This window comes from Podarcis filfolensis, assembly GCF_964270895.1.
Source record: "Podarcis filfolensis genome assembly, chromosome: 5".
Classification (NCBI taxonomy): domain Eukaryota; kingdom Metazoa; phylum Chordata; class Lepidosauria; order Squamata; family Lacertidae; genus Podarcis; species Podarcis filfolensis.
The window spans coordinates 7,461,450-7,474,918 of record NC_139608.1 but is presented as its reverse complement, the minus strand read 5'-3'; positions in this window follow the sequence as shown (position 1 = coordinate 7,474,918).

The following is a 13,469-nucleotide window of genomic DNA, read 5'->3' as shown; positions in this document are numbered from 1 at the left end:
CTGCGCCCTGAAAAACTACAATTCCCAGGATTGAAGCGGCTTGGTGCTGCTTTAAAAATGCAGCGCATAGGGGACATTACCCCCCAAAAAAACATTTCTCCAATCAAAATAGGGACATCCCATTCCATAATAAAAATTTTACTATTTATACCCCGCACATCTTACTGGGTTGCCTCTGGGGCTGACATATATGAAAACATAGGGTAAAGGTAAAGGGACCCCTGACCATTAGGTCCAGTCGTGATCAAGTCTGGGGTTGTGGCACTCATCTCGCTTTATTGGCCGAGGGAGCAGGCATATAGCTTCCGGGTCATGTGGCCAGCATGACTAAGCCGCTTCTGGTGAACCAGAGCAGCGCACAGAAACACCATTTACCTTCCTGCCAGAGCGGTACCTATTTATCTACTTGCACTTTGACACGCTTTCAAACTGCTAGGTTGGCAGGAGCAGGGACCAAGCAACGGGAGCTCACCCCGTTGCAGGGATTCGAACCACCAACCTTCTGATCGGCAAGTCCTAGGCTCTGTGGTTTAACCCACAGTACCACCTGTGTCCCTCTAGGGGACATTACCCCCCAAAAAACATTTCTCCAATGAAAATAGGGACGTCCCATTCCATAATAATATTTTTACTATTTATACCCCACACATCTTACTGGGTTGCCTCAACCACTCTGGGGCTGACATATATGAAAACATAATCAAACATAATAAATAACGCATAATGCAGTTGTTTCTGGAAGTTGAACGGAATCCATTCCGGATGTCCGTTGGACTTCCAAAACATTTGGAAACCAAGGCACAGCTTCCTATTGGCTGCAGAAAGTTCCAGCATCCAATCAGAAGCCGCGGAACCCAGGTCAGACATGCAGGTTCCCAAGACCGTTCGCAAACCAGAACACTCACTTCTGGGTTTGCAGAGTTTGGGAGCCAAAACATTCGGGTCTCAAGGCGTTCAACTGCCAAGGTACGACTTTAATAAATAATAAAAACAGAAAAAACATAATAAAACATTAAACATCCCTATAAAGGATTCCCTTCAGACGACTCGGGGGTCAGATAACTCTAAATCCTCCAACATTTCTCCAAAGGAAAAGTGGGACATTCCAGGATCAAATCAGAAACTGGGGCGGCTTCTCCCACATCAGGGGTGTCCCTGGAAAACAGGGATACTTAGAGAGGTCTGAAGGGGCCTTAGTCACAACTCACTATACCTTGGTTGAAACCGCTGTCACCTGCAAAAAGAGAGTCTGGACATAAGAGCTTGGCTCCAGATTTCTCTGAAATGCACCCCTATTATCCTGGGGTCCCTCAAAAAAGGTGCCGGCTCAGAAAGGACTTCCTGGTAGGAGAATGCTAGAAAGATGTTGATGGAAAACAGGAGAGGGCAACTGCCAGCCCACAGGCCAGATGTGGCCCCCAGGAACTCTTCATTTGGCCCTCAACCTGCCTGCCTCGCTTCTCCACCCATGAAGCAATTAGGCTTGAAAACAGCCTCCAGTTGGAGACTCAAGAAGGGCTGGCTGCATTAGTCTGTTGCCAAAAAGAGCCTTGTGGCACCTTAAAAGCCAACAGATGTATTGGGGCGGCGCCAGCCCAACCAAGAGGCAAGGTGAGGCTACTGCCTCAGGCGGCAGAATTCACAGGGGCAGCAGATGCAGATGTCAATTTTTCCACCCCCTCTTGTTCCTGATGTAGATCTACTCCCACCCCTCCTTCCCTGGCAGAAAGCGGGACATTGTTTTGGGGTCCACATCAGATGCCAAAATGTCTTGGGCCGGCCCTGCATTTGGGTGTAAATTTTCAGGAATTCATGCAGCGGTTCCCATTCATTTTCCTCCCTGTGGGCCACTTGAAAACTGCTGAAGGTCTTGGTGGGTTGCCTAATTCTTTCTCTGCCTGTTGTAGCAACAGTGATGCTCTGTACTCGATGCTGTACAATTTTAAATCTTTTTTTAATTTCCCCCCCTTTTTGCTTCTTTTATTTCTTATATATTGCATTTTCTTATATGGCAGTTTAGATTCCACAGAATTCGTAACGCCATGGCTCTGGGTCTGCCAGCATAATCGGGCAGGCCAAAGAAAGCCTCCCCCGCCCCTTGTTTTTTTCAACAGAGGTTTCTCCGCACAGCAGTTCTGGAAAATCACCACCAGATGGAAGCAGAAAATAATCTCCGAAGCCGTGGAAGAGACCGGACCCTAAATGATATGGGAAAGGGGCCGTTGCTTTCGGTAATGGGATGTCAGGGTGAGTTACAGGGCAGTTCGATGTGCGTTTACCTACTGTGTTCAGTTGGGAAAGACTCTCAGGAAAATCGTATCGCAGAATCATAAAATCAAAGAAGAGGTTGGATGCATTGCAAGGGGGTTGGACTAGATGACCCTTGGGGTCCCCTCGAACTCTACAATTCTATGATTCTCTGATGTGGAGGAAAATGAAGGTGCTTAGGTATCATATGGTGCAGCTGGCTGGCTCCCTCTCCTTCTCCTATTGGGTATATTTGCACTTTTCCTTGCACGAAACTAAGGCATATATCCTTTGCGGGTCTGCAATCCTTTGTGCGCTTACCTAGGAGAAAGCGCTACTAAATGGGTCTTAATTCTGAGTAAATATGAATCGGATCGCTCTAGAGTCGTTTCGTCAGCTTGCCAAATTGTGCAATTTTATATGCTCAGTTATAAATGGTGCATTTTACGTTGTTTAAAATATAAAAGGAGTTTGGGTTCGATCAGCTGAATGTATTTCCATTTCCCTCAAGATTTCTAGTTGTTGACCCCTCAACCTCAAAAAACAAAAAAAAACACCATTTCCCCTCCTGGTGAAAGTCCTTATCACCTGCTAATGTTGGCACTTCCACACCGCTATTAAGGCACAGCTACAGGGGTCAATTAAAAAAAGTTGGCAACTCTATTGGGTACTAATCTGAGTTCTTTGTTCCTGGAGAGCCAGACAAAGACATGTGTTAATGATCTGAGCTGTGATTTTCTAGATGTTCAATTTAATTGGAGCTGCCAAAATCGGGCCGGGGGTTGCCAGATGTCCAACTCTCTCTCTCTCTCTCTCTCGGTGCAAAGGGACAAAGCGAATACACATTGAGAAGATTTGCGCCAACTACCTAACATTTGTTTAGTGAAAAGCATGTGCTAAGCGTTGAAGAGAGGATTCGCCTGGCTGGGGTCAGTGGTCCCCTCCCCTCCCCACCCCCTTCATCACAGGCCCTACCTTCCTCCTCCCCCCCCCCCCGCCCCCAGCACCTGCAGCCTGCACATTTCTCTGCTCTTGGGAACAAACCACACTGAGATCAGTGGGGATTGCATCGAAATCTGGTTCCCCCAAAGTGGTGCCGTTCGGGATTCTAGCATCCACCCTAATAAAGCAGCACAGCTCAACCTGGAAGGACCATTTGCCATGGGGCTCCTATCCAGAATGGATGCCCTACTCGGATCAGGACCTCATACCAATTTTCTGGTGGAGAGCTGCCACCTTCAACACATACCTTACCCCAAAAAACCACACCTCCAGCCTGCTATCCTGTGTGTATCCACTTGCTTGAGTGTCAACTTCAGGGAAATCAACTGAGTTCATATTAAAGTCACCCCAAAATCTGCCCTCTGGATGTTTGGGGCATCCGCAGCCACTAGCAAAGCTGCAGGGGAAAGCAAATCTAAGTAAACATTTGTGAGATCAGGAATATCAGCACCTGGATTGGTGTAGAGATCGTAAAATTGTAGAGTTGGAAGGGACCCCCTGCAATGTAGGAATATTTTTGCCCAACGTGGGGCTCGAACCCACAACCTTGAGATTAAGAATCTCATGCTCTACTGGCTGAGCTATTTCCCCCCAAATGATTTCAGTAGAAATGCAGTACATCTCGCCATAGCAGGGAAAGCTGTGGCAAGGTGGCCTGAGTCTGCCCGACTGCTGCTAAATGTTGGCAAGGAACTTCAAGTCCAGAACCCTCTTCCTTATTTACTACTTATTGCATTTATATCTCCACTTTCCTATGAGAAGCTATGGCATACAGTACATAGTTCTCCCCCCCTCATTTAATCCTCACAACAACCCTGTGAGGTAGGTTAGACTGAGAGTGCTTGCCCAAGACCGCCCAGTGAGATTAACACCCTTGACTCCCAGGTCCTAGTCCAACACCCTAACCACTGTGCCACACTGTCATACACACCACATATTTGAAGGTGCGCGGCTTCCCCCAAATAATCCTGGGAACTATAGTTTGCCCCTTGACAGAGCTACAGTTCCCAGCACCCTGAACAAACAGCAGTTCCCAGGATTCTTTTGGGGGAAAGCCAAGTGCTTTCAACGCATAATGTTACGCAGCTCTATATCTTTAAAGCAAGCTTGGACTGGACGATTCTTCCAGGGTGTTCTGAATATACAGTATTCTGAATTCTGGAGACAGGTTGACCCCTAGTGCTGTCAATGAAGTATCTGGGCTGAGCCAGGTGGCCTGCATATCTGGGTGACCTTTTCCTCCTGGGGGGTAGTGATAGCCCCTTGATAGGATTGTTCTTGGCCATGGCTGGGAGCCATTTGCACTCCATTAGAAAGAGACTAAAGGGAGGGGGGGTTGGTGCTGTGGTGTAAACCACTGAGCCTTGGGCTTGCCAAGGAAGGTCAGTGGTTCAAATCCCTGCTACGGGGTGAGCTCCCATTGTGCGGTCCCAGCTCCTGCCAACCTAGCAGTTCGAAAGCGTGTCAAAGGGCAAGTAGATAAATAGGTACCGCTCCGGCTGGAAGGTAAACGGTGTTTCCGTGCACTGCTCTGGTTCACCAGAAGCAGTGTAGTCATGCTGGCCACATGACCCGGAAAAACTGTCTGCAGACAAACATTGGCTCCCTTGGCCAGTAAAGCGAGATGAGTACCACAACCCCAGAGTCGTTTGCGACTGGAATTAATTATCAGGGAGGATAATTGATTATGATGATACAAGACTGGGTGGACTTTACCTTTTTTTTCAGGAAGAGGCTAAATGATCCTTGCAGACGCACAGTAGGTGAGACTGTAGGAGAGGAAGGAAGGAAGGGGAGAAGGAGCCCATGATTACTCTTTAGCCAGTGGACTGTGCTGGGGCAAAAAATTGAGGTCAGGGTGGGCAGGGCTCTTTCCTTCCTGTTTACCTCTTGCAATTTTCTCAGGCATGGGCTTAGATCCACAAAAATTATTGGAGAGCATTATTGGAAAGTATACCTGAAGGAGCGTCTCCACGCCCATCATTCAGCCCACACACTGAGGTCCACCTCCAAGAGCCTTTTAGCGGTTTGCTCCCTGCAAGAAGTGAGGTTACAGGGAACCAGGCAGAGAGCCTTCTTGGTAGTGGCGCCTCCCCTATGGAACGCCCTCCCATCAGATGTCAAGGAAAGAAACAGCTATCTGACTTGTAGAAGACATCTGAAGACAGCCTTGTTTAGGGAAGGTTTTAATGTTTGATGTTTTATTGTGTTATTAATATTTTGTTGGGAGCTGCCTAGAGTGGCTGGGGAAACCCAGCCAGGTGGGCGTGGTATAAATGATGATAATGAAAATGAAAGTACTCAGTAAACTGAGGTTCTGCCCCTCCCCCAGCAGATGCCTGTCCCTCCAACCAAATCCTGCCCCCTAAGAAAAGCTCAACAGCTTTGGCACTGCCCCCTCCCCACGGAACTGGACTGAATAAAACAGGAAGAGTTGCCACGCATTGCCTCTCTCATAACACTAAACCTCATGGCTACCCAAGGGATCTGAGTGTTGCAAGATTTGTGGTAGATAAAAGGAAGGACTTCTTCATGTCCGTTGGCATCCATCTGTCTCGAGAGACAATGGTCTGCGCCTCCAGGGGCAAAGTCAAACAGCTGCATCGGCAGCACCAAAAGTGACCTCTTTGGAGTGCAAGCAAGCCTGGGCATTGTGTCTGAAGGTCCTGAGTTGCCCTTCTCTCAGACTCGCTGACGTGGTCCAAAGGAAGGCAGAGCGATACGTCTGGCACCAGCTTGGCTGCAGGAGTTGCCGGAAGGAGGAGTACAGGGCGCCATCCAACCTTCACGGTATAGTTAAACTATGGAACTCCCTCTCACAGGATTTGGATGGCTTTCAAAGAGGACGAGACAAATTCATGGAGGAGGAGAGGGCCATCGATAGCGACTGGTCATGATGGCTAAGCTCTGCCTCCAAGGAAGGGCCAGATTTAGGTTTGATGAGGTCCTAGGCTACTGAAGGTAATGGCACCCTTTATATGCCCATCTGTCCTTTGTCAACAACAATTTATCGCTGTTTTTGTTGTTGAATATATGCTATATAGTAATTTATGGACCTAATAGGTATCCAAAGCCATTTGCACATAACAAAATAGGATCCTACACAACACAAAACACTGTTGCTGTATGTAGGTTTTATTTTATTTGTTTTTATCTTATATTTTGGAAATGTACATCCAGTTTGTTTTTTCCTTTAAATTTTTTTGGGGCCCCCAAGAGAGTGGGGCCCTAAGCTATGGCTTGTTTAGCTTATACATAAATCTGGTACTGCTCCATGGTTGTTTCTGAATGCCAGTTGCTGGAAACCACAGGAAGGGAGAGTTGCTCTTGCGTTTGATGCCTGCTTGTGGGTTTCCACTGGCTGGCCACTGGGAGAAGAGGATGCTGGAGTAGATGGGCCATGGGCCTGATCCACCAGGCTCTTCTTATGTTCTTACTGGAAGCATCTCTCTACGATTTCCCATCAGGGTCTTTTCCTATGCCCTACCCGGAGTTGCCAGGCATTGAACCTGGGACCTTTGGCATGCAAACCAGATGTGCTACCACTGAGCCAGGATTCCCCCCAAGCCTTTGAAATGAACTTCCTTAAATCTCTTCTCGTGTTCTTATCTTCTTAAGTGGTAGAAGTGTGTGTGTGTGTGTGTGTGTGTGTTTTGTTTTTGTTTTGTTTTTTTATTAATAATTTAAACATACAAACTATCAAAACCTATCATATTCACTATTCACCCACCCACCCCCTTCAAACCCTTCCTCCCGCCCCAAGACTTCCCTCAGCTCCTCTCTCTGATTTCACAGCACATGTTATTCTCTGCATGTTATAAAATTGTACATATCCTTACCTTATCTATCTATCATGTTATCAACCAATAAATTTGTGTATGTTTATTCAAACCCTGCCAAGGGGTCCAGTTCTTTTTGTTGTCTTTTTAGATAATTTGTAAAAAGCTCCCATTCTTCCTTAAAGTCACAGTTGTCCTTGTCCCGCAGTTTGTATGTCAACTTAACCAGTAGAAGCGTGTTTTAATGGTCTGGCGTGGCTGCGTGATGCATCATCCCTGAGACTTCTTCAATGTGCAGCTCTGCTGGAAAAGATGACTTGTGTTTCATTCATGTGTGTGTGTGTGTGTTTGTGTTTGCTTTTAACAATGTGCAAAACCATCCTCAGGCCGGGCTCTGAATCACCCCAGAACCTTCCTCCTTCCCTGCAAGGATGCCGCTGGGTTCTCATCCTGGCATTAAAGCCATCCCGTTAGCACTGGCTACAGGGGGGTTGTGTGGAGGAGAGGGTTGGAGAGGGGAGGCCTTTTGAAGCCCCTATAAAAGCCCACAATTACAGCTGGACAAACTGGGGCAAACAAAAGAGAGAGCCTGGGAGACTAATCTTTCCGCCAAGCAAACAAATGGGCTTGCGGGGGGGGGGGGGACATTGAGAGATTGAGGGTCCATAAACATCTTCCAGTGGCTTCCCAGAAGAGATGCAATTGTCTCTTGGTTTTCTCCAATGCCGTGTGTCTGATTCTGTTGTGCTGTAGCTAGTGGTAGGTGCCTGGAACCCTGAAGAGCGGCTGCCTGTCAGTGTAGACCATACTGAGCTGGATAGACCATTGTATAATTCAGCTTCCTTTGTTCCTGCATATGCTATCTCAGCAGTTCCTAGCTGTTTTGGTATGGTGACCCACAAAACCAAATTCGCTTGGTATGCTGATCTATTGACTTATTGTCATGTGAAATTTCTACCTGGGGGGTCTTTGGCAGCCATTGGTTTTGTGCATGGCAACGTTTTCATAACCATGACCTTGTGGCCAAGCAGCACAGGATCTCCCATGAGCCAGCGTGGATCCCAAGTGTTACAAGCTAAGATGTAAGTCTGGGCAATGTTTGGTTACAAGCGTCAACTCAGTATTATAATAGGCCAGCAAAAGAAAAGTTGTAAGAGGCATTCATCAAGATGATCAAGGGTCTGGAAACCAAGCCTTATGAGGAACAGTTGAAGGAGTTGGGTATGTTTAGCCTAGAAAAGAGGAAACCGAGAGGAGATATGATAGCTGTATTCAAATAAGGGAACAAGCTTGTTTTCTCCTGCTCTAGAAGGTAGGACATGAACCAATGGTTTCAAGTTACAAGAAAGGAGATTCCGACTCAACATCAAGAAGAACTTCCTGGTGCTAAGAGCTGTTCGACAGTGGAATGGACTCTCTGGGAAGGTGATGGAGTCTCCTTCCTTGGAGGTTTTTAAGCAGAGATTGGATGGCCATCTGTCATTGATGCAACCGTTCCTCATAAGGCTTGGGTTCCAGACCCTTGATCACCTTGGTTGCCCTCCTGTGCACATGTTCTATCTTGTCAACACCCTTCCTAAATTGTGGTGCCCAGAATTGGACACAATATTCCCGGTGTGGTTTGACCGAGGTAAATGCATTACACTGGCACTTTATTGCATGCTTCTAAGGAATGCTGATGTATTCCACTTAGCAAGCAGACATTAATACATTGTATGTTGCATATATACACACAAACATAGGTCAGTATGTGTTTTGTTCCAGCAGATCTGCAAGATGCCCTCTGCCTTTCATGAAGAGGTGAACAAAGATGCTTGCTCACCTGTAGTGCTGCAAGAAGGTATAGGCACACACACCCATTTTCTCAGGGATAGGGAACCTGTGTCAGGAAAATGGATGGGCTTCTTTTCCCACCCATGCCTACCTCCATGTAACCTTATAGGCTCAGAATATGAGCTTTCCCAGCCTGCCATCACTTCCTTCTAACAGCAAACCCAGACAGCGAGTGTCAACAATACGGGTCAACTAAAAAGCAAGAGGAGCTTACTTAGCATAGAAACATTTGCAAACATCTTTGATAAATTAAAACTTGAGGAGGCAAAAAACAGCCACTCCTAAACAGCCCAAAGAGCAGTAGCACACATGCTCAGTGGTCACAGAATGGTGTGCGTTGGTTGGAAAAGGGAAACAGAAAGCAGGGAGATGGAACGAGACACCTTGCAGGAGAGTATGGCTGTGAGCACGAGCTTTCCTGTTGCAAAGTGAGGATCCACTGCAACGTTTTGTTGCAGATCCTCTTCTTTTTTAAATCAGTCTTGCCTCCTCCAGCCTAAAAACACACACTCAGATTTTGCATTTGCAAAATGGCACATTAGCAGTCATTAGGTGAATCCACACAGAAGCCTGTGCTTCCCCATAAGGTCTGAAACAGGCTCGCTCTAGCTTGGGAATATTTAACAAGAACATTGTTAAAACCCGGCAGGTGACAGCAGGCTGTAATGATAGCAGAGTCACTAGGGAGGAAGTGCCATTGAACATGGTGGAGCTTGGTTCAGGTAGGTAGCCGTGTTGGTCTGACACAGTCGAAATAAATAAAAAAAATAAAAAATTGTCCAGTAGCACCTTCGAGACCAACTACATTTGCTCTGGGTATAAGCTTTCTTGTGCATGCACACTTATTCAAAGGAGCTTGTTTCTGACTAAATGTCTACAGGACTGGATAGCAAGTCATTCCAGTGTTTACCTGGCGGGGGATGGCATGTCCTTCCCAAATGCATCTCAGTAGACCTCCAGACTGTCATTTCTTTTGTGGTTAGTGTTCAAGGACACGCCAGGGAATTTATTTATTTTTTAAAGGATATTTATTGAAGTTTTACAAAAACATAAATTTAAGAAATCATATAAAAAGAAAGAAATACAAAAAAAAACCATAGAAAAATACATAAAATAAAATAAAAAGAAGAGTAAAAACAAATCCATTTTTGTAACCCTAACTCATTATCTTATTTCCTTGGCCTCCTCACACCTCCCCTTTTTGTATCCCCATTTAAATTATCAAATCAGCAAATCCTTACCCTCTTTCGTTTATCTTAACTCTGTATCTTAACATATTACTGTATAACTCTATATTTTCATCCATTATCAGTTCAATTTTGCATACTCTTGTTAACTTTGTTGCTAATGCCACTTATTTTCAATCCAACATCATTTTAACATTCATTAATTTTACAGTGTTTCTGCAGATAGTCTTTAAATTTCTTCCAGTCTTCTTCCACCAACTCTTCTCCCAGGTCTCGGATTCTGCCAGTCATTTCTGCCAATTCCATATAGTCCATCACCTTCATCTGCCACTCTTCCAGGGTGGGTAAATCTTGTGTCTTCCAATACTTTGCAATCAGTATTCTTGCTTTCTGGGAGATGATCTATAATGAAATGAAAAAGGTATTTAAATATACCCTCCTGAAGAAACCAGAGGCCTTTCTCCTGGGCATAGTCGGCCAATTGGTGCCAAAGAGGGACAGAACTTTCTTTATGTACGCAACACGCCAGGGAATTTAGGCTTGGGCAATTGAAGTGGACCAAAGCACTCCGTCACCCCAGCACAGCAAATCCTCCTTAAAAAATAATCGGAGCTTTTGCAGTTAGGAAAGTGATGGGGAGAGGTGATGGAAAGTGTGAGATGAAGAAATGTTTAATGGAAAGATGTATAAACACCCCGGAAGAAAATCAGGGTGGGTGCTCATTGCCATATAACCCACCTAGAAACAAATCAGAACAAATGTGCAATAAAGACCGAACATCGTTTAACCTCTGCATAGGGTTATGCAAGCAAATCAGAGCGAATGCTCTACAAACAGGTTGCCCCTATAAGCTTTTGGGAAACTGTTTTCCTGTTGGTTCTTTACTGCATTGTTTTTTTTCTAGAAATTGTGTCTGTTGAATAATAAATCCACTGAATGCACCAGGACTTACTCCCGTGTAAGTGTGCATAGGGTTGCAACCTCAAGTATGCCGAATTTCACATGTCATGCTGGCAAAGGTGTGAGAGGCAGGTGAGCGGCAGAGAGGAGCAGAAAGTTGCTAGGTTGCATCTGGAAAAGAGAGAGAGAGAGGTGGGGTTGGAGGGTCTCTGAACAGCTCAGAGGTTAGGTATGCTACAGGCTCTGCCCCTCTGCAAGCCCCTCCACCCCACCCTGCCTAGCAACAGCTCTGGGGAATCTGACTGCTTATTATGATCTCAGTAAGCAGGAAATGCATATTGTTTAATTATCTTTGAGCAGAAAATCTGGATAATATCACAATGCCTTGTTATTGTTGGAGAGGAGGAAAGGAATGCAGCTTTCCATAAACTAGCAGATTGCAGAGGTACGAACCTCTGAAGTTGCCTTTCCCCAGGTCAGGCTGTTGGGCTCATCTCTCTCAGCATTCCCTCCTCTGATTGGCCGGGGCATTGGGGAGTCTTGTTCCCTGAGCGCCTGTCACAGATGGCCATAAGAGCATGTTCCACACACAAGGGTGAAAAGGGGAATGAAAAAGAGTATCTGGTAAGAGAGCAGGGCTGGCTTGCCCACTGAAGAAGAGTGCTCTACACTGCAAAACTTTGTTGCAGGTCCCACACCTTCTTTAAGCTAAAGGATGCACTGGAGGGAGATAGCATCCATAGCATATATTTAAGGCACAATCAATGCACATTGAAAGCACCCAACAAAGACTCCTGGGAACACTAGTTTGCTAAGAACGCTGGGAATTATGGATCTATGGGGGCACAGGATTATTTGGGGCAGCCGTGTGCTTTCAATTTACATTGAATGAGCTTTAAACTTAAGGTGTGGCTGCAACCCAGCCCTACAGTCCTTTGCTCTCAACGGTTTAAAAGACCCAGGAGCCTTTGAGATGATAGAGGGCTGTTGCGCTGTAAAGGTAAAGGGACCCCTGACCATTAGGTCCAGTCATGACCGACTCTGGGGTTGCGGCGCTCATCTCGCTTTATTGGCCGAAGGAGCCGGCGTACAGCTTCTGGGTCATGTGGCCAGCGTGACTAAGCCGCTTTTGCCGAACCAGAGCAGCGCACGGAAACGCCATTTACCTTCCCGCTGAAGCGGTACCTATTTATCTACTTGAACTTTGACGTGCTTCCGAACTGCTAGGTTGGCGCTGTTGTGCTGTATGGCCATGTAATGTTCACATGTGTGCACTGATGGCGCCTGTGCACTAGAGACAGGCTGCATTGCATTGCACAACTCTGCAAATCCTATGTACGCCCTTACCGGGGATCTGTTCCTGAGCGATGGCGTGCACAGGATTGCACTGTTAGCTTCGAGAGAGCCTGGGGAAGGAGCTAACCCCTGAAGAATACCACCTCTTGCGACTCATGCTAATAACACTTTTTAGCAAGTATCACCCAGAGGGGGCTTAAAATGGAGATCCAGCAGGAAGCTAAAGAATAGGAACCATCTTCTTTAAACAAGGACAGTTGGAGCATCTGGTTAATCGAGTGTGTGAATGTGTTTTAAAGGAGTGGAGAGCAAGAGCGGAATTCCTTCTCACACTTCTGCGAAACCCACCCAGGCCCAAATATTTGCCTCCGTCTCCTGGGCTGCTTGTGTGGCAGGGCTCCCTCCCAGGGAGGTGAGGCTGGGAACCCAATTGCCTGGCAAACACAATTCCCTGGGCACAGCCAGTGTCATTAAAGCATCCCTTTCTAATGCATCCATTAATCCCATGGCCAAACAAACCCCCTTCCTGGTTACGGAGAGAGGGGAACCCCCACGGGCAGCTGCAAAAGGCACACAGGAAAAGGGGAACAGCTGTCCCACTTTGATCTCCCAGGGATGCCAAATCAAGACCCAGAGCGGGAAATAGGGGAGAGAACTTTTTTATGAATGACTCAGGAGTGTGGCCTGCTGCCTTTATCGAACAAGGCAAATTAGAAAACTCTCCATAAAAAGAGGCATTTTTTAATTTATTATTATTATTATTATTATTATTATTATTATTATTATTATTCTGCCTTTTACACATTCAGGAGAAGATTTTGGGAGAGTGTATTATATGGCCCTCTGGAAAGTGTATATTCAATAGAAGTGGAGAGATTCTTTTAAAGAAAAATTATTAACAATCTTTATGGATTTTAATTTTGGGTGTCCCAGGCAAATATGATAAAGGCAGGAAAAGATAACCGACAACTGAGGAAATAAACAGATCCCTCTACAAACGAGCACACAAGAGAAAACCAGATTTGGAAACAGGTGTAGATGGTACTACATGAATCTTCCAAAATGAAAGTTTAAGATGAAATCATATGCTATAAAAGCAAAGGACCACTGGGATCGTTACACATTCCAGATCCTTGCATAGGATGACGAAGAATAAAAACTAAAAAAATGGTAATGCGAATTAAACTCGTCTGATTTTGAGAGATCTTTCAGCATTCCATGCTTT